The following is a 20,822-nucleotide window of genomic DNA, read 5'->3' on the forward strand; positions in this document are numbered from 1 at the left end:
ATCAATAACTAAATTCCGTTCGTTTTGGATACTGTGAGCGTCAATAAGCATCAAAATGGCGGCAACTGGCGGTAACGGTAATTGTGTAAATTTTATTACTTTCTGGATCATTCAGCGGGATTATAAACAATTTAACAATTTAACAATTAATAAATAAATGAAATTTGGTTTGCTTATGCTTAATTCATATTAATATTAAAATTAAAATTTAAAATTATTTAACATTAATTAAATTTAAAATTAATTAATATTAATATTAATGTTAAAAAATAATTGTGATAAACAGCTTGGCATTTTTGCGGGATTATAAAGAATTTAACAATTAATAAATAAATGAAATTTGGTCAGCTTATGCTTAATTCATATTAATATTAAAATTGAAATTTAAAATTATTTAAAATTAATTAAATTTAAAATTAATTAATATTAATATTAAAAATAATTGTGATCTACAACTTGCCATTTTTGCGAAATTATAAAAAATTTGACAATTAATAAATATATGAAATTTGGTTAGCTTATGCTTAATTAATAGTAATATTAAAATTGAAATTTAAAATTATTTAAAATTAATTAAATTTAAAATTAATTAATATCAATATTAATATTAAAAAATAATTGTGATCTACAGCTTGCCATTTTTGCGGTATTATAAAGAATTTGACAATTAATAAACAAATGAAATGACATATAGTAAAAACAACTGACGCTCACGCTCACGCTGCCCTACCTCTGTGGCGTGAGCGTATGTGAGCGCAAAATATGTGCTACGAGCATCCTACGATGGTGCTACGAGCGTGCTTATGTGACACTCACAGCGCCAAGTCGAACGATGAAAGCGCGCTCACGGCGCGCTCACAGCGCGTAAGCGTCCAAGTCGAATGCACCCATAGTTCATGTCTGAGTCAAAGCAAGTGTGTTTAATATTTTTCTCGAAATAATAATAAAATACTCCGCATAAGAAAATAATTTAATGTTTAAAATAACTTAGTATTAATTAATTATCATATTGCATATCTAATTATAATATATAATTTGATATGTACATTCATAAGCAATTTTACAAGCATTTTAGAAAACCTAAGAAAAATCTTTTATATTTGTTTAGGGAGTTTTGGGTATATTTTTTTAGGAATTTTTGAATATTATATTCAAATTAAGGAATTAAGGAGCTCTTTTCTAACAATTCTTTATTCCATAATTCAGAAGTTCTAGAATTCGATGATGAAAATGCTTCTTTATCATACTGTTTTATTAATATAGAAGTAAGAATTTTATTACTATACAGGTTATTCAAAACTTCTGAAAGTCTGTATCAGATTGAAAGCCGAAGTTTGAAAAGTAACAAACAGAAAAATGTACTATAAAAATAAATAAAAAGAGAGTGCACGCAAGCCAAAGAAAACATAATAAGATAATAATATAAATAATAAAAATATATTTAAAATAATATAATTATTTATTATTATTATCATTATTGTAAAAAAATCATATACATGAACTATTGTTGTTAATAGCATAATTGGGGAGGATTTTTTTTTGCAAGGATTGGAGGTGCTACTAATTATTAATAATATTCTCTGCTCTAATTATAAGTAATTGGAATGATCATGAACTTGTTTTTTTGCAATTTTCTTTGATTTTTTGGCAGAGCACTAAACATTATAATGAATTCACATGTATCCAGCAAGTTTGTTTATTTGAATCTAAAATAATAATAATAATAACTGAATCCAAATTTTAGATGCTAAATTTAGGAAAAATCATAAGCTAGTTTCATTGTAAAAAAAATTATATGGGTCACAAAAATCTATTTATTTCATAAAAGTTTATGAAAAATCTATTCAGGACAGAACTAACCAATAGTTTAAATAAAATACTCAGAGTATAAAATAAAATTATAAAGTATGAAATATTAATTATTAAATTAATTATTAGTATAAAATAAAATAAAATTATAAAGAGAAGTAAAATATATTGCTCTACTTTGAACTTAGGAGGCGTCCGTTAATCACGTGAGGTTTCTAGGGAGAGGGGGGTTTGGCAAAAAATTACAAAATATCACGAGGGGGAGGGAGGGATGTAGTAAGATGTCACATGTATTTATTTTTTAACTATTTTTTTTTAAAAAAGTTCGCACATTTTCAAAAAAAAATAAAAAATGATAGTTTTTTCACGTAACTAAAAATACACGTAATGTGTGGTGGGGGAAGGGGGAGGGATAATTTTGAATATCACCATATATCACCAAGAGCGAGGGGGTGTCCAAAAATCCTTAAAAACTCGCTCACGTGATTAATGGACGCCCCCTACAAGTGTTAATAATTGTAGTATACATTCACATATATAATAAAACAACATTTTGAAAGAAAACTGTTTCAACTGCCTTCAAAACATTTGTACAGCGTATTAATTTCGTCTTGTAAGCATTCAAATTAAACTCAAATTATTCAAACTTGTTTCATGCATTACAGTGAATAGAATGCGTACGCTCAATTCATATTTTAACATCAAATAATAATTACGCTACACTGAGTGAAGTAATAATTAAATTTAATTAATACCGAGGAATGAAATGAAATTACTGAAATACACAATAGTCGAGCAAATATCTCGTAGATCTGCATGATAACCTGGGCGCCGTGAAAGATTCAACGATATAATATAATATGAAGTACTACGTTTAGCAGGTCCGAGGCGATGTTAAAAGGAACTTCTCTCAAAGGGTCGCTTGAACATACCACGCGTGAATGCACCGATGTTCGGCGACTAGAAATATATTAGCCTTGAATTTTATCGATAAAATTCCACGTAAATAACCTTTGAGTAGGTGGGTGTGAGCACACTATCACAACTTATTTATAACGATTCAATATAAGTTTGAAAATATGATGGTTTAGGAAAAATTTGAACGCACTTATAGAAAATGATAGTATGGATGTAAGTGCTATTATACAAACCATGTAGGAAAAGAAGAAACGAGTCGTACATATATTTTTTATATTTACTTATTAATTAGACATATAGAATAAACTCTAAGGTCCATTAATCACATGAGGCTTAAAGGGAGAAAGGGGGTTAAAAATACATCACAAAATATTACTTTGGAGAAGGAGGTCTAGTAAGATATCACTGAATTTAAAAAAAAAAATTTATTCAACATTTTTTTTATTTTTTTATGTATACTGAAAATACACGTAATGTTTGATGGAGGGTTCCAAAAATCCTTAGAAATTTATCACATGATTATTAGAAGGCCCCTAATGTAAACTAAAGAATGAAAAAAATATTATACTTGCTTATGATGCAATTTTTGTAATGTATGCAATCTATGTTTCCTTGGGCAAATTACTAGAACTTCTCGTTTAATACACAAATTTTGTTGCATTTTTGGATTTTTAGGTACTAAAAATACACGTAATGTTTGGTGGGCGGAGTTCAAAAATCGTTAGAAATCAATCACATGATTAATGGTAGGTTCCTTATGTGAACTAATAAATGAATAAAATATTACTTGCTAATGATGCAATTTTTGGAAAGTATGCAATGTATGTTTCCTTGGGCAACTTACTACAACTTCTCGTTTAATACAGATTTTTTTTTGAAGTTTTCGATTTTTCAGCTACTAAAAATTCGCGTAATGTTTGGTGGGGAGAGTCCAAAAATCCTTATAAATCGATCACATGATTAATAGAAGGCCCCATATGTAAACTAATAAATGAGAAAAACATTATACATGCTTATGATGCAATGTTTGGAATAAATGCAATGTATGTTTCCTTGAGAAAATTACTAGAACTTCTTGTTTAATACACGAATTTGGGAAATTCATTTTATTTTAAATAATTAGAAATATTTAAAAAAAACTGAATTATTTTAAAAAATGAACAAATAATTATTAATAATAAATAGTAATGAAAATCAACAGTAAAAAATACATGATACACAATAAAAAAAATGTGAATTGGTATTATTAAAAATAATATGGACTATAGCATAGTGAAAAAATATGACGCACAATGCTTTATTAAAAATATTTTACTTCATTCTAATTTTCAATTTTCTCTCAATATTTGTTCTTCACTAATTAAGTGATTTTATTATGCCAATTCTAGCATAAATTTTCCTAGCTGATTGTGTATAGTTCAATTATCATTTTAAAGTTGCTCATTTAGTTCGTAATTATTTTAGGGCAACTGGATAATATCACGATAAACAATGTTCGAGCAAAAATAAATATATATATATATATATATATATATATAATATAATATAAATGTATGTATAACGGGCAGCACTGTCCTAGGACAGATCCGTGAGCTGAATTAAACTCATTCAGTATTCAGGGAAGAATGATGTGAAAGATTACCCATTACCATTTCACACCTCAGTGCCCGAAATGGGATATTTTCAACTAGAAGCATATTTTTGATTGAGTTTTGCAAATGAAAATGAATGTCGCTGAATAATGTCAGGTTGTCCAAAGCAGGGATCAAACCATTATTATAACCATTACACCCTGGCGCACCCCTATATATAAATAAATATATATATATATATATTATATATATATATATATATATATATATATCTGTGTGTGTACAATATAAATCCACCTGGTGAAAAATAATCTTAAAGTGTATACTTAAATTCACAACAAGATTTATGTCCCGGCAATGAATCGCCATAGTGGCGCAGGATATAAATTCAATGCTACTGCAAGACTGCATTATTTTTCTCTATTTTATTGATGAACTCCAGAAGTGGAGAATAAACACACTAAAGAAATTTTTCAAGATAAAAATAGGAAAAATGTTTATTATAATAAATATTGAACTCGACTTTTTAATAAATATTGTATATATTACGGTACGGTGATTATAGGTTTTCAGTTCTAAGCCGGGACGACAACTAGTTTTTTGTTTGTTTTTTTTTTTACTTTTTATACAAGTACAACTAGCTAGTATATGCTATAATTTTGCATTACTAAATAAATATTTTTAAATAATTCAACAAATTCATAATCAAATTACCGATACCGAGTACAATTCGTTATATATTTTTTCTATATTATGTATTTTTAAGCCCACTGCTAAAACTCTGTACAATTTTTTTCATGATTAGCTTAAAAAATAGCTAAGAAATATAAAGAATCAAATGAATTTGTGATATTTGCTCAGCAGTTCACTACAAACTTCTGACAAAGTGACTGCGCATATATTTGTTCAGAAAAATGTAATATTGCACACTCGAAACCTTCACAATAGTGAGAATAGAACCTTTATTAAATTGTGGAAATGATTATTCCAAGAATTCTGCTTTATCTATACACATATATATATATATATATATATATATATAAAGAGTATCCCAGAACTCAACGTCAAGCCGAAACGGGTTGATAGTATTTATTGTAACTATCATGTAATAAATTATTTTAAAAAAATTGTTCATTGTACTCTGTTGCTTATTCTCTTCATGTATTTTTTCTAATTTTCAGAGGCCCGTACGTGCAAGTTTTTTATCGGTTTTATGTTCCGAAGGGAGCTGGAAATGCCTCCTGCTGACGGCGCTGATAGCAGGTTGCGCCAGTGCAGTGTTATGGTGCAGGCTGAGCCAACTGGAAAGACTCGTTATAGATTTTTCCGCGTAAGTAGCTTAATAGTTTATATAATATAAAAAAGTATGATAATAGTATTATTAGTTACATATTTTGTTTAACTATCCGCTATTCATTAATTGATAAAAAATTTGATTTTCAATGTATAATATAATATACACAAATCGCTGCAATAAGCAGGTCAAGTTGAAAGAAAGATATTGAGAACAATCTTGAAAGCTTTAGATTTAATATTTCTCATATATTTAATTTTGTTAATAAAAGGAGCATATGTGATAATATTCTTAACCGCATTTATCAGCATAGATGTTAGAAAATTAACTTCCTATCTGAGCTTGATTCTCACTACAAACAAGAAAAATAAAACTGTTAGCACTCAAATTGCAAAGATCCATTTGAAGTAAAATATCTTCTATTTTATATTTCACTCTCTGTAAAAAGACGGAATTCGCAACACGGAAATGCAGCTCCTAGCACTTTGCACGGACTGCAATTCGCCTAGAGGTGTTTTCCAAATCAGCAAAAATATATAACAAGTACGAACTAACCACCATATAAAATGTTTTATAGCATTGAACTCATCTATTGAAAGCTTCGTTAATGATAAATGTTCATCTAAATAAAAGCTCGTTTTATATGAGAGCACAACCATCCAAATTAACAAATTCAATAATATCACTATACTGTATGATTATGCATATAATTAGCTTTTAATGGCCCTAAAATAATGTATTCAAATAATGAATATTATAAATATTGGAAATTAATAATCAATGTTGTTATTGATAAACTATGAAACAACTCAATATTCTTTTGTAATATGATGAAATTGAAATTAATCGTTAATGTACACATTTGAACAATGAATTTGAAACGAATAATCAAATAAAAATATTATTGTAAAACGAATTAAAATTCATTTCAGTATTATTACGATTCAAAATGGCATTCGTTTCATTTCTCAATTAAAACGAATTTAATAGTTTTGAAGTTATTTTAAATTAATCGTCCATTATTTTAATGAAAGCAAATATAATGAAGTCACATAAAAATATTGAATTAGAATAATAAGGATGTATATTGTAATGTATAATTTAACGTGCTTATAATCAATGCATATTTGGTTTTTGTTTTAAACATATGTTTGTTTTAAACATATTTTCTCGATTATTATTTTATCAATTTTAGTTTTATTACTTTAAATTTTAATAAACAAAATTATTATAGCAAACATATCATATCAAAAATTGATTGATATATAGCTACTTTGGATCTTTTCAATTTCAACTTTTATATTTAGATTTGTAATACTTCATCCGGGAACATAAATATGATAATTTGATTACTTAATATAATACTCGAATTTATTTCAGATATCCGATTCAACGAACTCACAGGGCACCTGCTTGCGAAGATGCATTTTTATATGTTCCCTTAGGTTTCCTTGGATTACTTTATCTGGTTTATTTAGTAGAATGTTATCATTGCTCTACGAGATTAAGGTAAATAATTATATACATCATAAGAATTTACTAAAAATTAAATAGATTCATTATGAACTCCAATATATTTTTTTAATTTCAGATTAGCAAGAGCCATAGATGCTGAAGCAGTACGCAGGCGGATTAGTTTAATGAGAACAGCTGAACCAGTAGTATGGTAAATAATAAATTATAAAGAAAGGAAACTGAAACTTTATTATTTAACTTAAATACAAGTTAAGAGTGGGATCAATATAAGTGGTAGACAAAATAGTTCTAATAATAAGGTGATCATATTTTTTTAAGTCAAACCGGGACGGCAGATATTACTTTTAGAAAAACTCGGGCACAAGGTAGAAATCCGAGACTGTCCCGTCCAAACCGGGAAGTATGGACACTTTGTGAGGGTTTGTGAGAAAACCGATTTATTGCGTGAATATATATATATATATAAATAATGCAAACAAACTCCAATAATGATTAAAGGGTATACGATTCACAATTTGACCAAATCATAATGGATCATACATGTATTTAAGGATTTAATCTAGTTTAGGATAATGCAATATATCCTGAAAATAAACCAACTTAAATTTTACTTTACACATTACCGTAGCTTATAATCACGAAAAGTTAATCACTTTAGTATTTTGGGCCTATTTTAAAAATATAACTCCAAAATTTATTTCAGTCAGTCTGATGTCGAGCAGTAGTAACACTTGAAAAGTGTTACAATTTCAAAGTGAAAACAGTTTTTCCCCGGCACTGCTTCATTAATGAAATTCCATCACTATTAAAGAATTTGTAATAATAAAATTCATCAAATAGAAATGGCTCAACTGTATGGGTTGTATCTATGAAAGCCGACATAGTTTGTTAAGTATATGATTACAGCAGCTTATAGACCCCTTAAGGGGGTATTCTAGAGTAGAAATTCAAAAAAATCGATTTTTTTATTACATATTTTCAAAGTTTAACTATATAAGAAAATGACTCGGTCTCCATACTGGTTTGGCTTCACGCAAAACTTTAAATACGTTTTTATCATAACAGACTTTTTCAGTACACGATTTCTCGAGTTCTAATCGACCGATGAAATGTGCAGAGAGTCTTGTTTATCCTATTTATAGCCCGAACTAGAATTATCCCCAAATTCCAATTTTTGCTATTTTTAAACAAATCGAGAAAACTCAAAAAAACAGTGAAAAAAAACACTTCTTCAAACAGTGGCCAATTTGTAAAAAAGAAATATTTTTACTCATCGCTAGTTTGGGCGATTGCGACATCATTGTAAATTAATAATCTTTTATTTTTTGCATTTCCGATGGCTAGGAGGACTGAAATCATGTCAAGACCGAGGTGCCAATTTTTTGAGACCACCCACTTCATCAGCTGCCACTTTTTACAATTTTCAACTTTTTTATTTTTTAATTTTTTTTTGTGTTTTAATAATATTAATAAACAAGTGGTAAAAAAATGGATAGTAAAAACGTTCATTGCTTTCTTTTACGACACTTTAAAAATGACCTAAAATTCATCGCTAGAATACCCCCTTATGGGAGGAACCTGCTTTAGAGGCTTAAAAAAATCGTTTTTTTTTCATTGCAACAATGTCGTCCAAAACTACCCAAAAATATATATATATATAAAACTCTAAAAAAAACTAAAATATAAAAACTTAAAAAAGTTATAATTAACTCACTATTTAAACAATCTAAAGTGAAATTTTGTATCAAAAAACAAACAAAAAAATAGTGAATTTCTCATTTTCATGGATTTTTAGGTTCAACTAGAATCTATAGTAATAAAAATTAAGATTTTTTTTTATGTTTTTATTTCAAATGGAAATTGTGACCTGCATCTTTCCCGCCAAATGACACTTGCACGCTCGTGGCGCATCGGCAAAATGCTTATACCCGACATATTATGTCATATATTTTAAAAAAAAATTGAGAAGAATGTTGAAATATGTAACAATAAAATCTGATAGTTTCATTTCAATTAAATAATTATTTCCTTCTCTAAAAATTCCCCAAAAAAGCGATTTTTTGCTCAAAAGCAGGCTCTCCTTAACCTTAAAACCCTGTTCAATAACAAATAAGAAAAACAGTAGACAATTATGTAATAGTGATATGACTCATTTGACCTATTTCAGAATAATAAGATCAAATACACGTATAGCATCTAGATAAATCTCAATTCGTCAAACAACTTCATTCTTCCTGTTTTCTCCAGGTGGAAAGCTATTTGTTACCATTACGTCCGTCGCAAACGACACATAACGCGCTACAGGAACGGCGACGCTTACACCTCAACCCAAATTTACTACGAGAGAGTGGACTCTCACAGCGCGAGCGCCACTTTTAGCCACGCTTATTGCGGATACAGGTAATTATTGAAAATATCTGTCATCTAAATTTATTAATTAATTTCAATTAAAAAATAAAGAAAAAAAATAAGAAGGTATTTTAAAAAAAATGCTTCAGCTTCAAATTAGAATCGAACTTGCAAAATTCATAATTCTTGATTCGGAGTAGTTGGATTTTAATCAAAATGTATGTAATAATCCTAGTTTGGAATCTAATTTTCTTAGTAATTAAAAGTTTTCTATATTTGTGGATCGCAACTTAGATCAGAAATAGAATCTGTAAGGTTAGAGATAAGATCTTTATATTTATTAAATTTATATCGATCACGATATTTCATATAATCCTTATTCTGTTTTATTTTTAGTTCACTTATGAATTTCTTACCAGTCAACAGTCAACTTTTACGTGGTTGATATTTATTTGATTTCAATCATATTATATTCATAATTTAATCTCAATTAAGGTATTTCCATTATTAACTATCAAGAATATTTTTTTACTTTATATTTTTTATTTTATTACTTTTTTTTCAATTTTTTGCCCAAAAAATCAAAGACTATGGTTTTTCACTCAATTCAAGCATGTCAAAATATCTACATTTTTCACTCAAATCAATCTTGTTAAAAAATAAAAACTAATCTAATATTTACTAAATAAAACTGATATTAAAATAAAATAATCTAATAGAATGTCCAAAAAACCTTTATAATCGTCGTATAATTACTAAATATAATTCGCTAAAAACTGAAATAAAATGCGACATAAAAATCGCATTAAATTTATAAGCAAATTTTGAATTTGTTTTCTTCAAATAACTATGTATTGTATTATAACAAATTGTATTTTTCCATTTAATTTCAGGATGTTTCCAAAAATTTGATATTGGATGCGTCAAGTGATCCAATAATAAAATTTAGATTCAGCAAAGGATTTGCATTTTCAAATATTGAAGCAGCTTCAGGTAAAATCTCAATTTAATAAGCACATAATTTATGCAAAATATTTTTACATGAAAAGATTGTTAAACAAAAATTATTAAATAATCTTGTTAACAATGATTCGCCGTCATTAAAACTGCTATCTAGAGACAGTTTAGCCAAACTGCCACCTTTATTCATTCTTTCATCTTTTTTTTCAAAATTCAGTTGATTTTCAAATCCGGTAATAAAAATTTGCTCATTAGAATAAAAATATAACACCAAAATGGTAATAACGAAAATAAAATATTGTTTTAAACTATGTGCTTTGAAAATAATGTCAAGAAATTGCATCGGCGTTAGGTATGTTAAAAAATATTTAAAAATTTTTTCACAAATTGTGTTCTTTTTTTAGAATTTGAAGAACAGAGATCTCGATTTTTTCTCAGAGCATTCGTATTTTGATGACTACATGGAAATGCGCGAGGTTTGGACTTGGCTGGCGCCGGATTGGCATTCAGGGAACATTAGTCGCAAGGAGAGATTCGAAAAAATCGCCATGGTAATCATTGAAATGAAGTTTATACGGCTTGTATAAAACTTGTCCAGTACAAAAATAATTGCATGCAAAATCAGATATTTATTAAAAACTATAAAAATTATTACTTACAGGTATTGCACGACACCAGCTTATTGGATTTTATCATTTCTGCTCTCTCTTGGCCTTAAGAATTCTAGTCGAATGCGGACCTCCAGAGTTCGATACGATGTGACCAAAGTTTTTGGAACCAATTATGTCATAGGCACTAATAATTCTGAAGAAGCAGGTGAGACAGACCTGAAACAAAAAATGCACTTATTATATTATGAACCTTGGTCAAAAATGAATAATTAAATACACAGATATTGTTTAAGAATGAGTCATAATCCAATCAAAAACAACAAGTAAAAATTGAACTTTTTGCTCAATTCTTATTCTTTAATAATGATATTGATGTACTTTATGTCTAATCGGAATTAGTTTTGTGTGAAGATTGTTCAAGGCATCAGTTATCAATAGAATGTTTTTTTCATAATTATTAAAATTATAATATTCATCGATATTCTCCCGTTCGTATATTGATTACTTTATTCATTGAATATTTATATTTATGTATATTTCATAATTAAATATTTTATTTCTGGGGCAGAACCAACGCACAGAGCAAGTAACGACAGCCTTATTAGTGGATCAACATTGCAAATTGTTAACGAAGAACCATATTACGAGGCTACACCCTCCCAAACAAGTCCGAACGATGCGATTTTGTTGGCCAGCGGCCTCCATGCTATCGTTCCACCCATTGAAAGGATTCAGCAAAGTAATTGGCATTATTTATATTTTTTTTATTCTACCATTCTTATATTTATTTGTCAGCAATAAAATGCATGAGGTGGTAAAGAAAATTAAATAAATGGGGCCAAATTCAAAAGTCCAAAAATATCAACTGTTTCTAGCACAACATAAAACAGTACACAAACAAATATTATCAAATTCAAATTTTAAAGTTTACAATTTAAATATCGATATTGTTTCATTTTTTTTCAGATAATACTTCTTCCCCCCACAAGATGAGTACCAAGTAAGAAGACCACCGCCTAATCTAAATCCAATAACTTATAGTAATACTACTGATAGTTTACAAATTTACGAAAATTGTGCTCTGGTGCCTTCTTATTCCGAAGCATTACTGATGACAGACCGAGGTGATGTCGTAAATCGTTTAGAATCTTCTAGAAGAAATAGTTCAGAGAGTAGAAGAGGGATAGCTATTATGAGTTCTATTATCAATACTAGAAGAAAAACGAATGAGGTAAACGTTACGTTATTCTGTTGAAATATTTCAGAGTTCCTAATAAATGCATATCTCACCTCGAAACTGTTAGTACACTGACAAATTAATTACTTTCAATTTATTCTGAATTACATATTATAATTAAATGGAAAATAATATTCGCCAGGCTCCTGACGAATCAGTCCAGAGCAGTTGGTCAAACTATAGTCTTCGCACTAGAAACAATAATAGTATATCTAGGGTGAAAAACCAAATAGAAGATCGTGGAATGGAATCGCACACGTTAGACCAGTACATCACGGGTACAGCACAAACACATAAATAATGTAACTATAATGATATCAGTTCAATCTTAAAATAAATTTATCATTGATTTTTCAGTGGGTCGGTATTGTATTATGCCAGTCCTCTGCTTCCACACTGTCCTGATGATCCTTTCGGAGGGGCAGGTAAGAAATATAAAGATAATTAATTAAAAAATCCTCGAAATTTATGCATCGACATTCAACAAAACCAATCTATTTTTATACTACTACTTTAAGGAGTAGATATAACAAAACAGCTCATACAACTCATGATGTTTAGGAATAAATATATGCAAAGTCAGCAAAACGTTTAAATTCAATAGACCAAATGTCTTCCTTACTTGATTCATCTTCACATTATAAAATTTTTCGATGCCCGATATGCACGAAATATATGCATACTTTTCAGAATTAACTTCCCGTAGGGTAGTTATAGTAAGGGGACGAAAATCGAAAATGGAAATTTTTGCATTTCTCGACGTTTTGAAGGTTTCTGAACATTTTGGCATACCTCAGAAAAAATGGAGGTGTGTGTTTTGTTTTGTTTCATCCCGTTTTCGGGCGCACGGATCAACCGATTTGAATGGTTTAAAAATCATTCGATCCCTATTGATAGGGGAATGTGCTGATTAGTTTTTGGCAAAGGCAGGTCCAGCCGTACGGAGATACGGAGCAAAGAGTGAAAAAAATACAAATCCGAAACACTAGTTTTTGAGACAACGGAGTATCGGATTTGAATGATCTAAAAAACATTCAATTTGTAATGATTGGGAGAAGAGGTGATTGGTTTTTGGCAAAGACAGGTCCCGCCATTTTGAACATACATGTCTAAATGTGCAAAAATGATCTAAAAAACTTTCTGCTTGTATTGACAAAATTGCTTTTGAGGATGAAAAATTATTACATCCTTTTTTTTCATAAAATATTTTTGTAATTTTTGATTAAAAATTCAAAAAATACCCAGGCTAAGCACAGTCTAAGCGCCACTATGTTTACCAAATGTTTACCAAATTGTTTTTAAGTGCGTTTAGACTGTTTATAGTAGCACAATATAAGTGAAAACGTCGCACATATTATTTGCAAATGCAATTTCAGACTGTGGACTAATACGGGAGCACTTTTTCAATTGTGTAACTATTTTTGGGCAATTATTTTTTTTTTTTTGAATTCGAAATGAAATGACGATTGTTAATGTTCTGGAGATAAATTGATTATGATTTACATTTGATTTGCTCAGATATAACAAGATAGCAAAAATAATAAAACTTACAGTATTTGTAATAATATGTTTGAAAACTCAAAATTTCTTGAATATTCATTACGGTACGGGAAGTTCCAGCAATTTGCCTTAAGGCACGATGCCATGCGCCCCACTGGTTTTATTTATTGGGCTGGCTTTAAAAAATAGCAGCAAATATATTATTTAAATAATGAATTATCTTTCACACTCAGTTTTTTTTTTTTAAGTATTATGATTATTAGATGCTTTTAAAAAGAAGAATAATTATTGATTTTGATTAGATGTTGAAATAATACTATAGATACTGCAATGCAAAGAGATGTATGATTTTTGATAAATATATTTTACCAAAAACCTTACTTCTCTTCGCAGTATTTATAGTATTTTTTTCAACATCTAATTCAAAATCAATAATTATTGATATATACTTTCTGAAAGCATCTAATGATTATTTATGAAATTCTGAAAAAAAATTAAAATAACATTAACCACATATTAAAAGCAAAGATTATTTGAAAATTTTTATTTTAAGATATTTCGATATTACTTTGTAATTATCAGTAACGTGTACGCATATGATTGATACTTTTATGTATATTAATTAACATAATTATCTAAATATGTTAAATTTAATAATTATATGTACTTAGTTAGGATGCAACTTGCTTCCACACCACCCATGAGGTGAAGTTGCTCCGGCGCGTTTTTTTAATGTGGTGTCGCCACAGAATAGATACTTCTATTCATATTTTACGTTTCTAACATTTCAGAGATGGAAATGGATATAGTGTAAATACTACAAGTATCGATTTGTGCAGCCCTAATCCACTTAAACTAACTTACAACTAATTATACCTAACTGACCCGAATTAACGCGAAAAGAACCGCCGCGAAATTACCTAATGTACCCAAAAAATCGGTTATTCAAAATGAAAAAGACCTCTCGTCGTAAAGAAAAAAAAATCAATATAAAATGTGTACTTTAGTATTTTAGCGGTGATTGTAAATTACTAAAAAAAAAAGCATTTACATAATGTACCCCCAGAATCCACCATGTAAACACTTGAAAAAAACTTCATAGGTTCCCAGCCTATGAAGTTTAAGGACAAATCATTTCGTGATTTGTAATTATTAATTAATTAATGTAAAGAAAATCGCGAAAAATGTAAGAAAGGTTCTTTCATGACGCCACCCCCTTTTGAGCTCAGAAAAAAGCACGCAAAATCCCAAAACGTACGACCGAAGATTTTAATGTCAAAACGCCCCCTAACCTGATATTAACTAAATACATCTATAATACAATAATATAACTAAGTATACAATAATAATAGAAAGTCTTATCTCACAGTTAATTTTCCTTTCGATTATGTCATATCTTCCAATTCAGTTGTAGGCGTGTAGTCGTTTGTTTGCTAGTTGGTTTGAGTATATCATTTTCTGGCAAATCTCGTGTAAGACCTAAAAAGAGGTAAACATAAAATTTCATTACATTTATTCGTATGGGTCGTAGAAGTAATTTTTGGTACCACTTGTACATATCTTTTTAATTCGGTAGCGGTTTTTTGGTGGTACCTGTATATCTTGATAAGATATTCAATACAATGTCTTTTGGAAAGACATCTGAAACGAGAAAAAAAAGACAAATGCCCCTAATAGGGACGAACTTACAAACGGGGCCCCGGTTTATATTAATAGAAGAATATATGGTTATAACTAAAATCTGATTAACAGTAATACGATAAAAACCTCTACATATGCATATCCTCCTGGCAGTTATTTGGATGTCCTGGTGCGTTGTGGTGCGAAAAGAAATTAATTCTGTAACCCTGAAATAAAAAGTGGTTTAAAATAATATAAAGAAAAAAAATAGATACATATTACTTAGCAGTATGCCAATAATTTTAGTGTCTTGGTACATCAATTAGTCTGACTAATTTTCTCCTATGGGTTGTGGAAGTAGTTCTTGGTACTCACTTGGACATATCTTTCTATTCGGTAGAGGTTTTTTGGTAGTACCTATATGCTTGGTAAGCAATTTTCTTGGAAATTGCTCTGAAACGAGATAAAAAAAACACAAGTGCCCCTAAAAATAGGGACAAACATACAAACGGGGCCCCGGTAACAAAAATAAAAATATATACTTATATCTAAGGTCTAATTACTTAATATCAACTTATGAATACGAGAAAACCTGTACATATCTACCGGTATTTATTAAAAGTCAGATTGAGGCGCTTAGTTAAACCCTTTACATTGGCAAATGCAATGCTAAAATGTACCAAATAGTAGTCATTGCACCTCAAAAAGGATACCTTCAACCTTTTTAATCTACCACAACCTCCTGGCGTTTATCTGGCAGTCCTGGTACTTGCCGTCGCGGTGAGAAATTAACTCTGCAACCCTGAAATGTAAAGTGGCTTGAGAACATGTAATACATGATGAATTATAAATACTGCCTGCTCGTAATCATTCCAGTGCTCTGGTGCTCATATCGGTACACATCTTCAGTTCGTGCTTGCTGTAGTATTAACCTTCTGGTATCTTTAGTTGAGGCCCATTTACACTAAAATAAATGTTAATTTTGTTATTTTTTTACATAATTTATGGTTTTGTATCATCATACTTTTTTCTTTTAACTTCGAACAATACGTCTTCAACATTTCTCCGTTTAGGAGACTTATTGTGCAATCACAAAAAAATTTAATATAATTAAAAATGTCCATTGCATTACAGCAGAAAAATCAGTCAAAATAAAAACAAGTAATTTATTAAACAAAGTTTTTAGATTTTTAGACGAGTTATTTACATCCATGCTACTAATAAAATAATTCCAAAAAATTAAACATTGTACATTATACGTACATATAATACTAATTATAAATTAAAGTGTATGGGGTTGCGTTGCTTCTGGGAAAAACATCGCAAGGATCCATACACCGAATGAAAAAAATTAATATATCTAATTTATTAACGAAACGCGATTACTAGAACCTGCCGTGGGGGGTAGGCGACAGGAACACATTTAAGCGCAGAAATCGTTTTAAACGATATTAAAATTACGAACAAGACCTCGCACGAACAAAAAAAAATTAAAATGTGGATGCAAATAACTCAAAATTATAATTAAAAAAAATATATAAAAAATAAAAATTGTAAATGTGATTGAATAACAAAATTGATGCACAATAAATCCCCAAATCAATCCGCCACTGCGCAAAACACTGTATGAAATCTGAAACAACAACATTAGAAAATAAACAAAACAAATGTAGTCAACTGTAAATATTTGAAACATAAGATTTATATTAAAATTTTATGTTGACGGAATACTTCTGTATGTATTCTAAACCGTACGATCATTAAATGGTAAATAGATCACGGTTGCATTAAATTATTTATGTTAACTCAAAGGCTAAAATTAAATATTTTCACAACAATAAACACTAAAGCGACTTTTTAATAAAAATGTATTGAATCTAATTCAAATGTAACGTAAATCGTTCAATATAGAAGAGGCGAATATTTACTTCAATTTATTTACATTCTTACAGTTGTAAACAACAGAAAATCAATCAAAACTCAAATTCCATGACACGTATTTGAAACTAAATGCACAAAGAAATTATTACATAATACGTATTATTTTTATAAGACTTACCAACCACCGTAGTGTGCACCAAGCGAGTTCCAAATCCAGAATGATTTTTGTGGGAAATTACACACCTCTTATATTGGGGTCAGAAAGGGACAAAACTATGATTTGTTACCAGATGATACTAAAATTCAAAAATTGTTATCTAATTGAATAGTTCGGGTTCAGAACCATAGAGGGTGCAATACGAAAAGTTTGTACCTCAGTCACAATCAGTAGCGTCGGAAGCAAATTTTTGATGTGTGGGCTTGTTTTTTTTTCGATACACAGACAGTGGCTTCGTTTTTTTAGAAACACATACTAGGGCATATCATTTTTTGGATTGATCACCCATCAAAATTCATGGGTAGGCTCAAGCCCACACAGCCCACACGGTTCCGACGCCACTGGTCACAATTAAACCTTCGTGGCGAGATTATCGAGATTATTTTATAGTTTTTATAGTTCTGTTTGATTTATATATTTGATTTCATTGTGAAGTATATTTGTATTACTTTGTTTTTATTTGTATTTGCGTCTCATTAATTTGTGCGTTTTTATATATAATTATAAATAAAATTAAAAGTATTTTGGTTATATATATATATATATATATATATATATATATATATATAATATTAATAGAATTTTGTGATTGAGTGGAACGAATATTAAATGTTAAATATGAAGTTACTGCTAAATATGAATTAAATATGAAATACTGGTAATGGTGTACTGTGTTGCATTGTAAGAGAATGTTGGTGCTTTTGTTTAAAAATTAAATATAATTTATATTAAATATTGAATAATGTGTCAAATATAATTTTTACTGTTTTAAAATTACACTGAAGATGAGTCTACCTTGGTCTCGAAATTTCTGTAATTTGAAAATTCTATTCGTAACACACGTGATCGCCTTTGTAGCGATCCTTTCTTATTCAATCAATACGATCAATACAATCCACTAGTAGTGCATGGCATCGTGCTTTAAGCAAATTTCTGGAACTTCTCGTATTTTGAACATAAAATATGCAAAAATTTTCATTTTCGTTTTTTTTGCGATTACTATAACTTACCCTACGGAAAGTTAATAATAATATATATAATATCAGTATTTGTGTGATTTTATTAAATGGTTTTATGCGATTTTAATTTTGCACGATTGTTTTTTTCGATTTTATTTTTTGTGGTATATGAATCTTACGGGGTATTCTAGTATAGGAATTTAAAACAAATAGTTCTTTTTTAACAACCCGTAGGGTAAGTTATTGTAATCGTCCAAAAATCGAAATTGAAAGATAAAGAGCAAAAAGTGCAGAAAATAAAAATCGAGTTCTTGAGAGAACGGATCCGATTGAATGATCTAAAAAACATTCAATTAGTAATAATTGGGAGAAGTATTTATTAGTTTTTGACAAAGGCAGGCCCAGCCATTTCGGAGATACAGAGCTAAATGTGCAAAAAATGGCAGTTTTTGAGAGAACCAAGCGTCCGATTTAAATGATTCAAAAAACTTTCTGCTTGTTTTAACAAAATAATTGATTTTGGAAAAAAAGTTTCAAAATTTTTTGTTCAATTTTTTTTTCAAAAACTTTTTTGTATATCGAAAATAATTCAGATTTTATTTTTAATTTTGACTAAAGATCTAATATACTTTGAACAAATAATTTCAACTTTGCGATTCAGTTTATATAATTCTTATAAATATTAGACAATGTTACAATATTATAATAATCTATTTAAAAACATTCAATATTCCTCGAACATTTTGTTACGATACGGAAAGTTCCAGCTATTTGCCTTAAGGCACGATGCCATACACCCACTAGTATAACTTTATGATGCTCATTTATATACACCCGCAAATTACTTGTTATCACCATATATGAAAAACGCTGTTGATATGTTCAATATATTTTCCTTCATTTGCTTCAAATTTTAAGAATATCATCTATCATAGGGCACCCGTTCTACTTAACTTCAGAAGCACTTTTCAAGGCTTTTTTTATTAAATCTTATCATTCATTTTTATTAAACATTATCATATATAACAATTCTATTCTTTGCTCTCCAATACAATTCTATACACCTGTCCGTTAATTTAAAAAAAATTAACATAGTATAGGTACTTCGTGTCCATAATAATTTATGAATGTGTTGAAAGTTTTTATAATTTGTGTATTTTTTAGAATCGGTAATGGTGCCAGAAGAACCGCCACCAAGTTACGAAGAAGCGCTTTTATTTCCACGACTGAGAGCGTTGGCGCGCTCCGCCACAACACGTGAGGGTCTCTTTCTTAATTCTGGCCCTTCTGCTCCACGAAGAGCATCGTTAGGGGTCCCCAGGAGAATTATTAATATGGAAACCAGCCTTTGATATTCGCATAAAAATTTAAGTGAAATGTCTTTAGGTAAACTTATAGAAAACAAAGTGTAAAAATTGTTACTACTAAAATACGAGGCACAAGTAGCGAAATTTGGAACTTTAACCCATAGTATGAGAGAGGCCTAGGCAAATCGATTTTGCATATTTTTACTGATTTTTTAATTCTGGTGAAATTATTAATACGTTATTTGTATTTGAGCGTTCCAACGTCGAAACATTTGCAAATTACAAAAACAAGAATACAAATAACTATAGGAAATTGCAAATAATAAGAGTAAGGAAGCATGCATATGACTTAGATACTAAACGTATATTAATTTACGTTTATAAAATACTAGACATCAAAAACATATATAATGAATAATTTAAGTAAATATATGAGTGCCAATGCCGAATTTTTATAATTAAAAGTAGTAAATTATAGGTATTTTGCAAAATCATTACCGGTTTCATGAAACAAGTAGCTATAGCTAAGTGAATGCAATTGTTGTATTCAGAAAATTAGATAGCAATGCAAAATATTCAACAATTTAGTATGTTAAATAAATATTATTTTATAACAATAAATAGTTCAATCAAATATCAAAATACGCGAACAAATTACAAAATATTGAAATATAGTTTAAACAGAATTTGATGGTGTTTAACAAAATAATTTTATTTTATTTGTATATATATTAAACTTATAAGATAGTTGAGTTAAACTAAAATCACTCATGTACCTGTACAAATGTAACTGTAAGCTATTATATTGCACAATATTAAAATATTCTTAATATATAAACCTGCCCTAAAATGCAATTTTTAAACGTAAAATAATTTTACGCTAGTTTTTGGTACCTTACGAATGAAAAATTTTACCAAACAAAAATATAGTTATTAATTGTATATTATAAAATTAGCAAAATTCATTCAATCGACATTATTCTTATATACATTTTGTCGCTGAAAATTCAATATGTGATGTATACTTAATTAAAAATATATGTATTTTGATTTATTTATATATATATATATATATATATATATATATATACA

General features: G+C 28.8%; 1 pseudogene; it reads left to right on the forward strand.

Annotated features, from left to right (window-relative positions):
* The first annotated feature begins 2,934 nt into the window (after positions 1–2,934).
* Positions 2,935–19,775, forward strand: LOC113386025 (annotated as a pseudogene).
* The last annotated feature ends 1,047 nt before the right edge of the window (positions 19,776–20,822 follow it).

Source organism: Ctenocephalides felis, unplaced genomic scaffold, assembly GCF_003426905.1.
Source record: "Ctenocephalides felis isolate EL2017-DRISC unplaced genomic scaffold, ASM342690v1 CF-g0.4_SCAFFOLD_03571, whole genome shotgun sequence".
Classification (NCBI taxonomy): domain Eukaryota; kingdom Metazoa; phylum Arthropoda; class Insecta; order Siphonaptera; family Pulicidae; genus Ctenocephalides; species Ctenocephalides felis.